Source organism: Mus musculus, chromosome 2 (genome assembly GCF_000001635.26).
Source record: "Mus musculus strain C57BL/6J chromosome 2, GRCm38.p6 C57BL/6J".
In the NCBI taxonomy this organism is placed as follows: domain Eukaryota; kingdom Metazoa; phylum Chordata; class Mammalia; order Rodentia; family Muridae; genus Mus; species Mus musculus.
Window position 1 is genome coordinate 59,741,101 of NC_000068.7, and position 16,623 is coordinate 59,757,723.

The window sequence follows — 16,623 nt, forward strand, 5'->3', positions numbered from 1 at the left end:
CACTTTGTGGTGTCTTACTAATCAATTTACTGTTGAAGAAGGGAAAACAGAGTCTTACTTGTCCCCTGAAAGCTGTGACGATCGTATTGGTGGCCCTCAGATTTCTGTCATAGACAGAAGGTGAAAAAATAAAGTGTTCCATGAATTTGCTCTGAAGCAAGGAAGAGATTTCTCACAGATTACTTAAGAAAACCACACGTTTATTTGTGTTTTTGCATCTATATTTCCATGGGTGACATCCCATGTTTTCTTTTACCCTGGAGATTCTCAGTCACCTCGGCTTTTTTTTTTTTTTTCCATTTTTTATTAGGTATTTAACTCATTTACATTTCCAATGCTATACCAAAAGTCCCCCATATCCACCCACCCCCACTCCCCTGCCCACCCACTCCCCCTTTTTGGCCCTGGTATTCCCCTGTACTGGGGCATATAAAGTTTGCAAGTCCAATGGGCCTCTCTTTCCAGTGATGGCCGACTAGGCCATCTTTTGATATATCACCTCGGCTTTTATATGAGGTGCTCAAAGGTCCCTTTCTGCTCCAGCTTTCCTGGACTCATTAGACTGTTCAGCCAGGATGCCTTTCGTCACAAGAGGACACTGTGGAGGTGGCTCTCTGGTGGTGATGTTTATTTTTCCCAGTGGCCTCAGAGGCACTCTGAGTTCCTTGAGTCAGTCTTTCACTCAGTGGTGGCTTCGCAAACTTCCATAAACATTTGTTTCATGTGGGTTTTCTGAATGTTAGCTGGGTGAGTTCTGGGCTAGGGATGAGGGGGACATAGAGGGAAATAAACACTTGGCTCCAAGCTCTAGGGAAAACCCGCTTGACTGAGGGAGACTGGTGATGGCGAAGTCAGAGAGTCTATAGAGTGCTGACTGCTGGAAAAACGTGAGTCGTCTCCTCACTGGGGTCACTGGCTACTGGTCCACAAGGACAAAGGAGGCAGAGTTGGTGACAGGGTTCCAGACTGACAGCGAGTACTAACTGAAAGGACAATGTTCCAGGACCAGCTTCAGGGAGACAGATGAACTTTATTCAGGGTAAATCAGGGGGAAGTTCTGGGGAAGGTAGTGGGGATGTCTAGGGTGGGTACATGTTCCTGACTCAAGGCTAAGGGACTGACTGAGACGCCTCATTAGCAGGGGGAGGCATTTGAAGAATGGGCTCTTATCAGAAGAAAGGAAACTGAACCTATAATCTCACCAAGGCCATGAGACATTCCGCAGGGTGTAAGGGGTTTCAGGCTCTTCAGGCAAGGGCAGAGAAGGAGAAGCCCTGCTGGTAAAGGGAATATACCATTTTGTTCTGAGCGCATGGCTTTCCAGTAATGTCAGACTTGGACCTTAGTTAGCAGGGCTCTACAGAAAAAGAGTGAGAATCCCTTGGTTGGAAGCTCAGACATTCCTGTGTGATGCTGGAAGGGGTCCTTAGTAGATGAAGTCCAAGGCAGACAGGAGCTCCTAAGGGGCTTCTAGTTGACCATGGAACAGCCCCGCATCCCCCATGGTGAGAAGGAACTTGAAAAAGTGAGTCAGGGCCAGGGTGGGTGGAGCCTGAGAATAGCGAGCAAGGAGCTTTAGGGAGGAAGATGGAAACAGTTGCAGCGGGTCCATGGAGCCTGGGAGGATTTAAGTGTTTTGTTACTTTGTTTTTGTCAGTAATGTCCTTTGGGTGTTTTTATACAGAGGGATGAAAGAGGTTTGAGGTTTCGAGCAGTGTCTGTTTTCTGCTTGCCAGCTGAGAGTTGAGACCGGTTGGAACTTTTGCAGTGTTGGGGGATGAAGAACAGCGGCTTCATTCTCGGCAGTGACAAGAGAACGCAGTGAGGCAGAGGTCAGCCTGAGAAAATGTTAGGAGAAAGAAACTCTGGCTTGCGGTGCCGTATTTGCACATGAGAACTTGAGGGGATAGAGTATGGAGAGTGGCTGGGGGCAGGGACATTGCGTCATCACACATGATGTTGGCGTAGTGGTGGTTGGGGTGTCAGTGGACCACCATTGAGGCACTGCCCATGCCTCTGCTCAGCAGTCAGAGTTTGGGGGGCTATGTCTTGGCAGAGCCAGTTGGGAAATTTGCTAGAATTCCAGTTTGCTTTTTGGGGGTGAAGTTTTATTTGAAAAAAAAAAAGTTCCTTGTACCTTTATATTTTTCCCTCAAATACAGTTTTTATATTTCTAAGGTGGGCAGGACTCCTACATTTTTTTTAAACATAAGAGCTCCAAGGCACTAATTGGTCCTTAGGCTCTAAGTCTGAGGAATGCTATTTCTGCTGGAACCCAGGTGGAGCTTGGGTGTAATTTACTACCATGCATACTAATTTGACTTAGCCTGCCAGGGACTTCGGATCTCCCAGGGAGTCCTGTTTGTGCAGAGCACAAGGGAGTCAGAATGCAGACCCCACACTCAGGTCTCAGGCCTTGAGGAAGAAGGTAGTTCAGGATGTTAAAGGTCAAGTATGATAAGGCATGAAAAGTAGCTGTTAGCATTTGGAAATACACCAATTGACCAGAGTTGGCCATCTTCTGCCATGGTCAGACAGGAACTACATTAGGCTACTGTGATCTCTGTTGTAACCATTGGATTTCAGCTACCATGACACAAAGCAGCCATGGATAATATGTAGCTAGATGGTCACGGTTGTAGTCTGGCACACACTTACAAAAGTACTCGGTAGTCTCATTCAGCCAAGACCATGGTTTTCCTTGACTTTTACCGCTTAGGAAGGGAGAGTTAGAATTTCTTGAGTGCTAGACTCAATACACACATTTTAAATCAGATGGCAGATGTAAGTACCAACCCCAACAACAGTTGGTGGGGAGCCCTGGGAGGCTAGGTGCTAGCTCTCCTGGCGGTTACACACCCAGCCAGTAATTGGCTAGGACTTGAATTTCTCCTCTGACTTCAAAGCCTGGCTCATCCTACCTCATTGGCTTGCCACCCGTTGTCAAGATCATTCACGGGAGCTCTGGTTGGCATAGAAGACACAGAGGCTCACACTGCTGCTGTTGTCCTTCCTGTGGCCAGCAGTAAAGTTGAGATTTTCTGCTTCTCCTGTGTCTCTAAGTGTGTGGGACCACAAGGCCACATGCACCACCTTGAGAATAGGCGCTTCCGAATTCGACAGCATTTGCCGATTACTGTTTGAGCCTTGGGTGATCTTCGGGGTGTGTGTGTGTGGTGTGTGTGTGTGTATTAAAGACTTTTTTATTTTAATTATATGAGTACACTGTTGCTCTCTTCAGACACACCAGAAGAGGGCAGCAGATCCCACTACAGATGGTTGTGAGCCACCATGTGGTTGCTGGGAATTGAATTCAGGACCTCTGGAAGAGCAGTCATTGCTCTTAACCTCTGAGCCATCTCTCCAGCCCTTTGACTTTATTTTTTTTTTAATATATAAACATTTATTTTGGAGTATTTTAGGCTTATAGAAGAGGTCAAAAGAACAGTACTAAGAAGTTCCATATGGTCTATGGTCAATCTCTCATTAACACAGACGTTGTGTGATACATTTGATATAATTAGTGAACCAACAGTGATACCTACTAAAGTCTGTATTTGTGGGGTTTTTTTTTTTTTCCCACCATTTCTAATTCACTTTTTTTCTGGCCCACATTATCATATCACGTTCAGAGATCATGTCTCCATAGATACCTTTTTGTCCGTTGGTTTGGTTTGGTTTTCTGAGACAGGATTTCTTTCTCTACAGATCAGGCTGACTTCGAATTCAGAGATGAGCCTGCCTCTGCTGGGGTTAGAGGCATCTCCATATATTCTTGACTGTGACAGTTTCTCAGACATTCTTTGTTTTAATGACCCTGGTGGCTTGGGTATGATATTTTGTAGAGTGCCTGCTTATTGGAACGTGTCTGATGTTTTTCTCACCATCAGCCAGGACTTAGGAGTTTGGGGTGACCTCTTTATCCCGCGGAGTCGAAGGTGTGTACCAACAGTGTAGTTCGCCTCTCTTGGTTGATCTTCGTCATCCAGCCAAGGTTGTGGCTGTTCACTTTCTACACTGAACCTACCCTGTCTTCTTCTCTCCTTGTCTCCGTCCACCACATAAAGAAGACACTTTATTCTCTGCATGGGCACTGTGCGAAGCCCACAGGTAAGGCTTGGAGCAAAGCCCGTCACTTCTGAGCATGGAGTATCTATATAAATTGTTGGCGATTATTCTGTATCTTGAGAGCTGTCTCTTTCCCCGTTCATTTATTCCAGTACAGATTTAAGTGTGCACGGACTTTCAGATTTTCCCCTGAGTAACGAGGAGCACTCAGGCCTTTGCATCCGCTTTGGTGCCTGGGTGGCTCTCCGTGAAGCTGGGTGTGCTGCGGCTATCCAGGGTCTGTTCTGTTAGGCCAAGTGTACAATGGGCAGGAAGTTGTTGCCTCTGAGACTGAACTCCTTAGTGTAACTGCTAAGCATATACGTGTTACCTAAAACCTTAAAAACATCCAGGACTTCATCCTGCTTAGGGTGGCGACCATTTCTTGCCTTGATGGTGAAGAAACCTTTCCCAGCAAGCCTCAGAGCTTTTGTCTGAAACTGGCATCGGAGCAGCGCCACCTTGTGGTAAATACTGAGTCTTCCAGGAACAATGCCTTCTAAATTCTGAAACTCTTAACTGTTCAAGCAGCAAGTTTTAAAAAGAAAAATAGTTTTGTTCTTTAAAGGGAGGCCGCTACTTTGGTATATATTGTGTTATTACCAAGTTTAGATAAAAGATACATGAGTTATAGTTGTTCTAAAAACAAAAGGAAGTAACCTGGGATTAACAGTGGTTTCTGCTCAGTCACAAGGACACAAGGAGTTTGGATTCCTGCATTCTTGTCTGGCAAGTGCCTGTTAACTCTAGCCCCAACTCTGAGGGACCCGGTGCCCTCTCCTGGCCTCTGCGTGAACACAGGCATGGCTATCCTGTGCACACACGTTTTTGAAAGCTTCAACCTTATGTCAATCTCACTCAGCTTTAGTAGGATAATCAGATACATTGTAGCAGCTTTCGCTAATAAAAGCCCCGCAGGCACCTGGGCTGTGGTGTGTTCAGGGTAGAAAGCCGCCTTTCTGTTGTCTTGAACCCAGAACACTGACAGAGTCAGCCCCACTGCTGAGGAGGTTGCAGTGATCTGGGTCCCTGCCAGGGGAATGGTGACTAATCGCCCCGCCCAGAACATCACTGCATGGTGTCTGCAGATGTTTCAGCGCGCAGAAGGTGTGTGCTTTTCAGAGATCTCACTATCAAGCCTGTGTGTCAGACACAAGCCCAGTCTGCTCTTCCACTTACTGACCCTGTACAGTAAGGTCCTGACTGCCGAGATGGCTTTGTGGTTGAGGCCAGCGTGCTTCCTCAAGACAGCCAACACAGCACAGCAGCGAGCTGCCTTGTACTTTCAAGGACATGGGCAATGATGCATGATGGGTAGCCTTGCCACCTGGGTAGGAGCTGGAGAACAAGGAGGGACCTGGAGTTCAAGAATCCCTTTCCTTCCACTAATATTTTGAAAGGAAGGCTTGACCTCACCAGGTCGAGAGACTATTTTAAGATGAGCCTTTCATCTCTAAAATGAATCTTACATTGCTTTCAGTGTTTTCTATTTACAATTTAGAGCATGTTTTCCATAGCATTTAAACTCAGTTTCTGAGCCTTGCATTTATTAATTAATCTAAAATCATATTTAACATGAATATCACCTGAGACTGAGACTCACACAATTCTGGTAGGACGTGAAGGCTGGCTCAGTCTTTACCGTTTACTACACTTCTTTTTTTTTTTTTTTTAAGACTAGGAATTCTCTACTAGACATACTCTGTGGTTGTGGTAGAAGTGACAAGCATGCTCCTAAATAACTATCGTGTTGCTGCTCTGAGTTTATTTCAGCTCTTCATTTAGTGTAAACTCTGCTTAGGTTGTAGGACAGCTGATAAACTCAACGCAGGAGAGGTGAGATTAGGGACAGAAAATGCGTGTTACTATGTCAGGATTAAAGTTGGCTTCGAGTACGGAGCCCCGTCAAACATATAATAGTTGAAACAAGATACCTACTGCCCTTTCTTTTTAGCAGTGCACATTACCTTCAAGTACCTTGGTGCCATGAAGTTCCCCTCGTGGGGGAGGGGCTGGGAGGAGTTGGGCATGGTGGTGCTCCCATGTTGGTATTGAAGTGTAGGTGTTTCCTGGGGCTACGGTGGCGTGTTATCTCCATTTGGTGGTTTCAGCTGTTTGTCTCTCTGAGCCGCAGGCACCGTCCATAGAGTACTTGTCTGGGAAAATGCTTACCTTCTGTAGCTCCTGATGGCCACACCCTCCTCTCTCTACTTCTGTGGCAGTCTTATCCCCTCCTTTCTCATACTAACACCCATGTGTGTGGGACCTGTCTGGATGATTCCAGTTGGTTCCTCACCTTAGGTTTCTTATCCTAACCCCAGTTTCTGTAAGCCTCTAGAAATCAAGTGACTTGATTGGGGACGTGTCTTACCTTATTACACACTTCTAACACAGTGTTGCCTGAAGGCCTCGTGAAAACTTTCTAAGTTACTCTGCACACATGTCCACATCCCTTGCCAAAGGAAAGGGAGAAGAGGAAATAGGGACATTTCTCAGCACAGAGCCTCAGCTTCAACAAATGCATTGGAATTGTGTAAATGCTGGCACAATGAAGACAGAGAGCGGTTCTGCGTCCCAGTATATTCATATGTTCTGTTATAGTCGGCTGCATCCCGAAGCCCTGGAAACCTATGGTCTTTCTCCAAACCCAGAACTTTGCCTTTTCAGGATGTGATGTGTAGAGCCGTTTAATGCACACCCTTTTGAGGCCAGCTTCTTGGCTGGGTGCACTTCGGACTCATGCACGTCACAGTGGGTATCGATAAACTTTTACTGCCTGTTTCACAAGTAGTCCACTGCATGCATATGCCACAGCTTGTCCATTTGCCAGTTGGAAGTCACTTGGGTAGTTTCCAGTTTGGGGTGACGATAAATGAAATTGCTTTAACTGTGAGCACACTGTCTTTTGTATAAGCACAAGTGTCCTTTCCCTTGGGGAGGGACTTAGGGGACTTAGGAGTGGAATTGGCAGGATCATATAGTATGTACGATATAATTTGTATGAAAGCATCAACTATTTTCGAAAGCAGTTAAACGTTTTGTAGTCTCGCCAGCAGAACGGGAGCTAGGTGGTTCCGCATCGTCTGCAGCTGCGCCTTTTGTGTGGTCGAAGGTGTTCGCTGTTCTGTAAGGTCTGCGCACTGTCTGAGAGGGGCTTAGGTAATCTTTGATGGTCTCTGTATCCAGCTCAGCTGAGAGGGCTTTGTTAACTGTAATTGATGCCACCATCTTTACACTGGATTTTCTGTAGCCCAGACAAACCTTGAGCCCACTGTGTAGCCAGGGATGACCTTGAACGCTCCAGCCTCCTGCATCTACCATCAAAGTGCTAGGAGTACAGACTTGGGCCACTGCATCTCACTTTATGTGGTGATGGGGATTGAATTCAGGATGTTGTGAACACTAGCCAGGCACTTTGCCAATTGAGATACTTCCCCAGCTCTCACACTGTTAAAAAAAAAAAAACCCAAAACCCTATAATTCATCTTCATTCTAACCTAATTATACCTGTAAGTCTTTCCACTTAACACTCCTTCATAGATACGTCTCTGTAAGAGTGATTGGAGTCTGCATCTCTCAGGCCCTCTTCTCCCTGATGTCAGTGCCCAGAGGTTGGGTGGATTTGACACAGATGAGACACAGATGATTCTGAGGGTGAAGAATAATATGTGTGTTTCTTTGGTGTGGCCATTTCTCTGTGGTGTGGGATAGGAAGGCTCCTATACATGCTGAGAGGTGGTGGGGTACCTGTGCACACATGCACATCAAAGGTAAAGCCAAGGGCGATGGGCTACTCCTACCTTACACTGGGGACTGAGAGTGAGGCTCAGGAGTGTTCTGCTCTGACCCGTTCCTGGATGCTGGGGAGGAAGAATGAAGCAGGAACTCAGCACCTTCCCACGGGGAGGGGTCCTTAGGTGGGTGAGACACCTGCTCTTCATCTGCCTCTTCATGTCTCTTAGCTGACATAAGGGCAGAGGGTTTAAACTAGGTGTGCTGTAGCCATTGTACTAAATGAAAGTTTGAGGAAGTATTTGCAAATTTAATTTTTTTTCCTGAGAACATATTACTTCTTAATTAAGTAAAATGCATTTTTTTTTAAAGCCCTTTCTTCTTGGGAGTCAATATCTGTGGGAAGACAAGACCTTCAACCTCTTAAGCATTTTCTAGCGTGACCCCGCCCCTTCCCCTGCAAGCATTTTCTAACGTGACTCCGCCCCCTCACCTGCAAGCATTTCCTACTGTGACTCCACCCCCTCACCTGTAAGCATTTCCTACCATGACCCCGCCCCTTCACCTGCAAGCATTTCCTACTGTGACTCCGCCCCCTCACCTCAAGCATTTCCTACTGTGACTCCGCCCCCTCACCTCAAGCATTTTCTACCGTGACTCTGCCTTCCTACCGTGACTCCTCCCCTCACCTTCAGGTGCATCCCTGGCAGTGCGTTTTCCTTTCTGATGCTTTCCCTAGTGACAGCACTGTGCCATGGCAGCTCTCTCTCTCCTTTTTTCACTTGATTGTAAGCTTCCTCAGGAAGTAGGCAAGGTCTCAATACCTATGGGGGGGGGGGGCGCTCAGTAGTTAAGAGAGCTGGCTGCTCTTCCAGAGGAACTGTGTTGTTTAATTCCCAGCACCCACATGGCAACTCCAGTTCCACTCTCACACAGACATACATACATGCAGTCAAAACACCGATGTACATGAAATGAAAATAAATTTTACAACCCCCCCATGGGTGGGTACCCCAGAATTGCCCTTGTAAGGTGGGTCTGAGAATGTGCATTCTGACAAGTATAGGTGACCACACTCGGGAATGGAGTGCCCAGAACCCGCAGGGGAAGAAGGTTCTCAGGATCCTGCTTCTCGCTCTTTGTATTTAGCTACTTCAAAGGATGCAGGCTTCCTTTCCTGCCCTAGGACCAACGGCAGAGCCATCTCCTCACTGGCTGTTTCCGTCTCTTCGGAAAACTGGGACATGACCCTTCCAGGAAGGGTACAGATCTTTCTCCCAGGGCCACCATAAAATTAATGGCTCTCCCTTTTACTTATAACTGGTTCATACCAGTTGACTACACCTAAGCTGAAGTGCCTTGAAGTCAGATTTTAGTGCTTGCAGTATTTCTTAATATGTACAGTAAGATATCATAGAGGTGGGACCCAAGTCTAAGCACAAAATTAATTTATGGTTTATATACCCTAAAGACATGGCCTGGAGGTAACTTTAGACAGTATTTCAGTGTGCTTGTGCTCTGACTGTGGCTTGTGACATGAAAGCAGGTGGGACATTTACCACTTGTATATCAGGTCTCTGCTCAAGACCCAGGTTTAAGAGATATTCTCATATTCTCTCCTCTCCCCTCTCCCTGCCCCCACCTTTTTCCCTTTCCCTCCCTCCCTCCTTCTCTTCCTCTCTCTCTCCCTCCCTCTCCCTTCTCTCCCTCCCTCTCCCTTCTCTCCTCTCCCCTCTCCTCTCCCTGCTCCCACCTCTTTCCCTCTCTCTCTCCTTCTCTTCCTCTCTCTCCTCTCTCCCTCCCTCTCCCTTCTGCCCTCTCCCCTTTCCCTCTCCCTGCCCCTACCCCTCTCCCTCCTTCTATCCCTCTTTCTCTCTTATCCTCTCTCTCCCTTCCTCTTTCTCCCCCTCTCCGTCTCTCCTGTGTCCCTCTTTCTCTCTGTCCCCCCCCCCCACATCTCTGTCTCTCTTTGTGTGTTTGTCTGCCTCTCCCTGTGTGTGTGTGTGTGTGTGTGTGTGTGTGTGTGTGTGTGTGGTGTTTGTGTGTGTGTGTGGTGTGTGTGTGTGTGTGGTGTGTGTGTGTGTGTGTGGTATTTGTGTGTGTGGTATATGTGTGGTATGTGTGTGTGTGGTGTTTGTGTGTGTGTGGTGTTTGTGTGTGTGTGGTATGTGTGTGTGTCTGTGTGTGTGGTGTTTGTGTGTGTGGTGTGGTGTGTATGTGTGTGTGTGTGTGTGTGTTATTTAGCCACAGAAGCATCAGATTGCCCTGGAGCTATAGTTGCAGGCAGTTGTGGTGCCGGAAACTCAATGTGGGTTCTCTGCAAGAGTAACAAATGTCCTTAACTTCTGAGCTGTCTCTCTAGCCACCACTGACTCCCAGCAGCTTTTTTTTTTTTTTGCGGGGGGAGGGGGAGTTGGTTATTTTTAATTGGAAGAACAAAGAATACTTTTGTCAGGGCTTGCTTGCCCTCGGGTGGATTGTTTGACTTTGCATTTCTCAGAATGAATCCTCCCGAGATGCTAGCTCTGGTCTTTGGCTATATCTGTGGGCAGCCACCACTGCTTTAGCCTTCCCCGAGTGCAGGATGGGCGGGCTGAAAAGTCCCTGTCTGTTGCAGCCTCTGTTGACTCTAGTCTTCCTTTTACCATATACCATGTTTTTACAGCTCCCACATTCTCTTTGGAAGTTGTTTTAGTTAGGGTTTTTATTGCTGTGAACAGAATCCATGACCAAGACAACTCTTATAAAATTGTGGCTGGCTTACAGGTTCAGAGGTTTGGTCCATTGTTATCATGGCATGAAGCATGGCACCGTCCAGGCAGGCATGGTGCTGGAGGAACTGAGAGTTCCACATCTTGTTCTGAAGGCAAACAGAAGACTGTCTTGCAAGCAGCTAGGAGGAGGGTCTCAGAGTGACACACCCCCCACAGTGACACACTTCCTCCAAGGCTCCACCTCCAAACAGTACACTCGCTATGGGTCAAGCGTATTCAAACCACCACTGGAATACAGGAGGAAAGAGGTCAAACTTTAGAAGCTCTGTCTGTATATCCTGTTCTTCTTTAAAAAAAAAAAATCATTATGGATCTCTGTGAGTTTACAGTCAGTCTGGTCTACACAGTGAGTTCGAAGCCAGCCAGAGTTACATAGTGAGACCCTGTTTTAAAAACAAACAATAAAACTAAACCAACAACAACAAAAAAGAAATCCTTTAAGACCGGCCAGGTGCCATGTCTGGTGCATGCTTCTAATTGCAGCACTTAGGAGGGGCACTGAGGGTGTGATACCAGCTTGGCCTGCATAGCCAGGTCCAGACTACAAGACTCTGCTTCTAAGAAAAGGTATATGCTCTGCTGCACTCTGCACTCTGCCTTCTTCTTTTGTGACGGGAACTGGGCTGATCTCTAGTATGCCCCAGCATACCTCCCGTGTCTGTCCCCCACGGTGCTGTGGTTACAGATGCATACCGATGGTCATACCTGTTTTTATTACTGTGAGCATTGGAATCAGAACACAGCCTCTCGTTCTTGCGTGCAGCAAGTGTCCTGTCCACTGAGCCCTTTCCACCCCTGTCCTGAGCCAGTTTTTGTTTTTGTTTTTGTTGTTGTTTATTTTGTCTTTTATTTATTGAGACCAAAAATCTCTCACGACTGAGAGCATCCCACAATAGTTTGCCCTTTGAATTTGCTAATGAAAATCATTGGCTCTAGAAATAAAGAACACTCTCCCATCGAGAGAATCCTTAGCCTGTTTGATTTTCCTGTCCTGTGCCCATCTTCCAACATGAAAGGTGAAACCTGAGCCCAGAGAAAATTGATGGGACCTTTACTGCTATGCAGTGGGTAGCCTCACCCCACCCTGATTATTGCGTACACAGATACAGGCACGGAATTGTTTTTACAGAAATGCTCTGAAATGAGGAGTAACTTCTGCCCTCCCCTCTTTTACTGCCTGGAGATAAAGCCCAGCTTGCTTTAATTCTATCATCCTCCTTAAAAACATCCCTTATAAGGCAGTTTCTAAGCAGCAAAATAGCTGTGTGATGAAAAAGCCCAAAAGAGTAGGAAGGCCAGCCTCTGGGAAGTGTGTGTGCATGCAGAGATGGAGTACTAGCGGGGACAAGGCTGAGCCTTCCATTGGCAGAGTACAGCGACTGGGGTGGCTTTATACCAGTGTCTTCCAGGCCCTTCTCTGGGATTAAAGCAGCTGAGCGTGTCTGCTGGGCTCTGACCACTGAAACTCTGGGACTGTATCTTCTGTTTGGCATGTTTTTCTTTGTATCCTTGGATTTTGAGGGTCCTTTATCATTTTGGGAGCCCCTTCATTAGCACGTAGAGAGCTGAGGAAAGCAGATTGGTATAGGGAAAGAGATTTAAAGTTAGTTCACAGGCAGGGTAGTGGTGACATAGGCCTTTAATCCCAGCACTTGGGAGGCAGAGGCAGGCTGACCTCTGAGGTAGCCCGGAGTACAAAGTGAGTTCCAGAACAGCCCTACGAAGAGAAACCCTGTCTTGGAAAGCCAAAATAAATAGATAAGTAAAACCAATATGGAATAAGTTTGATTTATGATCAAGAAAAGGCCATTTACCATATACAGCTCGGATATCTGTAATCCTAGCCCTTAACAGGAGGATTGTGCTCTTAAGGTCAGCCTGGGTAAATTGTATATTCTATAATATGCCATTTTGGGCTACATATGACTAGCCTGGGCCAACTGAGACTCTGTTGTTTGTTGTTGTTGTTTTTATTTTTTGTTTTTTTTTCTTTTTTTTTTTTTTTTTTTTTTTTTTTTTTTTTGGTTTTTCGAGACAGGGTTTCTCTGTATAGCCCTGGCTGTCCTGGCACTCACTTTGTAGACCAGGCTGGCCCTGAACTCAGAAATCCACCTGCCTCTGCCTCCCAAGTGCTAGAATTAAAGGCGTGTGCCACCACGCCCGGCTTTTGTTTTGTTTTAAATCAAACAAAACACTGTTACCTTAAGCTTCTTAATCTAGACCAGGCTTGGACACAGCCATCCGACCCTTATTAGCCTACAGGAGTAGGGAGGTCACTGGTGGTCTTTGTGGGTCTTCTGTCGACACCTCAGACCACACTCTATCAAGACTACCTGGGGACAGCACTAAAGGTGGACAACTTCTCGAGCTGGGAGACCACGATTCAGGAGTGACCGGGAATAGTCATCTGGCCAACACGTTAAACACGTTAGCTCACACTCAGAACTGGCAGCCTTGTTTTTCAGAGCTCTTGCCGGACAGCAGAGATGTAGCGGAAGCGTCATTCTCTTTGGGCAGTTGCTTTGCAGCCTTGCCTTCTTGGATTGTGTAAGGAGGAAAGCTGTCTTGCTTTAGTCAGTGCTGAGGGGATGTGTAGTGTCTGTTTTAAACAGAAGCCGGTGTGGACAGGTGCTGGGCAGTAATTTTTCTCCGAGTGACAGGACTTAAGGGAAATCGGCTCTTCAGTATTAATCTGGGTCCATAGTTGTCTGGCTTTTGTATTTGGAGTGACTTTAAGCATGGACTTTAAGCAATAGATGGCCACTCCAGGTGAAGACCAGCAGAGGAGGTGACTGCACCAGTACGGTCTCGGTCGTCCTCACTTTGCAGCTGCAGCCTGCTTGGCTGACACATTCCTGACTGACACTCCTGGTCACCGTACACCCTTGCTTTCTCCTGGGGGTGTTCCTCCCTGTATTACCTCAGTCCTTTTATGACTCTGTTTCAGTCAAGCGACTTATGGGGCAGGATCTTTAGTTGATAGAAATCATCTCCCCTCCCCCCCATATCTTTATTTAGATATGACTCTGCTGAGGTACTACTACTGAAGAACGTTCAGACTGTGCCACAGTGTGCTCAGGGGTCTGCTAGCTATGGGACTTGGCAGGTCTGAGCTTCCCCAGAGATGTGCCCTCTGCATCACATCCTGCCTTAGTGTCCACCGTTTCTGTCCGTATTACCACAGTTGAGTAGAGAGTAAGGATGTGTGTCTCTTTGGCCCATTAGTATACACATAACATTTTTATTTTAAACCCAATTTTTTTTTTTTTAATTTTAACACTACATTTCTCGGGGACTTTGAACTCATCCTTCCTAGAAATAAATTCACCTGCCAGGATCAGGGAAGAAATATTCCTGGCTCAGGAAGAGACCTAACTCTTTTTCCACCCCGCTGGGTGGGCCTCACTGGTCTCGCTGGGTGGCCCCTGACTCTGACTGGTCTGAGACTCTCGGGCTCTCTGACCCCTTGGTGTTTCTGTTCTGCTGCATCCTCTGCTGCACGAATTTTCTTCCCTACCTCAGGAAGAAGCCTGGTTCTCACCTGTAGCCGTCTCCTTTCCTTGGCTGTTTCTGTTTAATCCCTTTACTGCGACTTTCATGGTGTTTCAGAGGGAGAGAGGGCAGACGAATCTTCATCTGCTTTGCTTGATAGAAGGCGAGCACGAATTCTCTAACGATCAATTGGGGCAAGAATAAAACCTCTCTGCCTATAAATGTATCTTGTTTTACAGCGTTGGAGGTTCCGCTGTTCGTGAAAAGCAATTTAAATAAAAGGGTCATGCTGGAGAACAGTTGTTTATATTCGCTTTACTGTTTCTGCTGCTAGTAAAAGTTAGGGGACATGCGGGACACACAGCATGAATAAAAAAGCCTTGCTACCTGCTCTGAAGCCCTCGCTCTTGCTCAGTCTAGAGTTCCCCGTGGAGGCTCAATCCTGGGCTTCAGAAAGGCACAGACAGCTCTGTGGATTCCTCAGCGCTTGGAGCAAATTGTTGGATTTAAATCGAACCTCAGTTTCTCCGACCTAAAAATAGCAAATACTGTGCCTTTCTCCCCAGATTACTGGCTCTCCCCAGGCTGAATGCATGCACCTGTGCACTTGGGCGGCCAGTGGGTGATAAAGGTTTTATTTACTCCCCTGTATTCTAGATCGCCTTTCATATCCAGCATTGTTGTTTCTGCCTGGGAACCAAATTGGTCTGGTCTGGGTCCTCATGGATTTTGCCCCCACTGTAAGAGCTTTGTCTGCTTGTTTGTCTCCTAACCCCGGGGGCATACTGAGATAGGCATAAGGGGGACATGGGAAAGGAGGGGGTACGGTGATTGAACCTAGATGCATCCAGATCTTCTTTTAACATCTCAGTCCCTCCGGATTGGCAAGCATGAACTTGTAAGCAAGACTCTGAAGGAGGGATTGACCCTAGGCTGTGCGTGTGATAGGCGAGTGCTTTCCTAGTGAGCTCTGTCCTTAAGCTCTTTTCACTTGGTGTTTTCAGATAGCCTCAGTAAGTGGCCTGGGCTGGCCGGGAAGTTCCTCTGAAGCTCTGGTTGGCCTTGAACCTGCGACCCTAGCTTTGCTTCTCCCGTAGTGGAGTTGAGCCTACTGGACTGCTGTTCTGGGTGTGGCTTAAACAGATGGGTGTGGCTTCTGAAGGCTCTGAGTGACAGAAGGCTCCTGTGCCCACCTTTCACAGTAACCGCTTGCTATGCCTGGGAAATGATCCACATTTTAAGAAAGCGCCGAACTGTTAAGAGAGGGTGCTTTTGAGGGGATAATGGGTAAGTTCTTTGAAGCCCGGAACTAGATCCCTGGATTTGCTGCCGTTGCGCTTTGATGAGTTCTGGTGAGTGGGGCAGGGTTTCAGGAGCAGTGGGGAAGGCTGGAGTTGTAACAGCTATACATCATCAGACAGTTGTAATCAGAGGCTTTGCTGCTTCTTTGCTCTTTAACTGTAAGAGACAGGATAGCAGCGCTCCGAGTTGCTGTTGTAGGGAGCTGGGGACAAGCCAAAGCCTGTATAGTTTTCAGCTCTCATGTGCCCCACTCTGTTTCTTTGTCCTGTTGTGGCCACCTTGCTGTTTCTGTCCTTCCTGTCAAATGCTTTAGCCTCTTTGTTTTCCCTCTTCTGCATCTTGAGTGTGGACGTGTATGTGTATTAGATACAGTCTGGATGCTGTTGTGTAGGCAGTGGTCCCCACTTAGACTGTGAGCATAGTTCCCCATTTCTGTAACCATTATACTAAAACTCAAAACAGTCTTCTGACAGAGTTAGATAATTTTTGAAAACAACCATGTACTTCAATGCTTCTTTAGTCATTTGTAATCATGCCTTCTAAAGTTTGAAGTAGCATCCTTTTCTAAAACGAAGCTCCTTTGATAACAGCCTGTTTCAGATGCAACATATTACCGCCGGCTGGAATTGGATTGTTTTTCTATAGGTGCTTTTACAGTAAACCTTTAGATGGCAGCATCTCTCACCGTAAGCCATACTTTGAGCACACTCTTTTCAGACGTATGAGATGTACAGACAGGAGGTTGTTCAGAGTCTGTGTGTATCACCCTTTCACTGTGAGGACAAGGCAGGAGCACTGGCCTGGTCAGGGCACTGGCCTAGGCTGCTTAGAGGACAAGCATTGAAGCTTGCCTGGAGTAGTGTCTACCACCTTTTCTGTGACCTTGTGTAAGCTGTAACAAGGTCGAACAGGTGATTCTGGAAAAAGGAACGTGATATTTAGACGTCGCAAATAGACATTATTTTTGCTTTTCAAGTCACTGTAGGTCTAGTTCATAGACCAAGCAATTCACCTATCCAGATATGTGCAGTACTGTCGGGTTTTTTTAGCATGTTTGCAGACATGTTATGAATGATTGGTGAAGTTTGATTTTAGAACATCTTGTTACCTCTCAAAGAATTCCCTCACTCACTACCCGACAAGCTGGCATATCTTTAGCCCTGGCAAGCATTCAACCCTTTGGTTTCTGTAGGCTCACCTACCCTGGAAGTTACAT

At 46.7% G+C, this 16,623-nt stretch overlaps 1 protein-coding gene across 12 annotated transcripts in view; it reads left to right on the forward strand.

Annotated features, from left to right (window-relative positions):
* The window catches only part of Tanc1 (tetratricopeptide repeat, ankyrin repeat and coiled-coil containing 1), a 234,393-nt gene that overhangs the window by 129,280 nt on the left and 88,490 nt on the right, over window positions 1-16,623 (forward strand). The window lies entirely within an intron of this gene.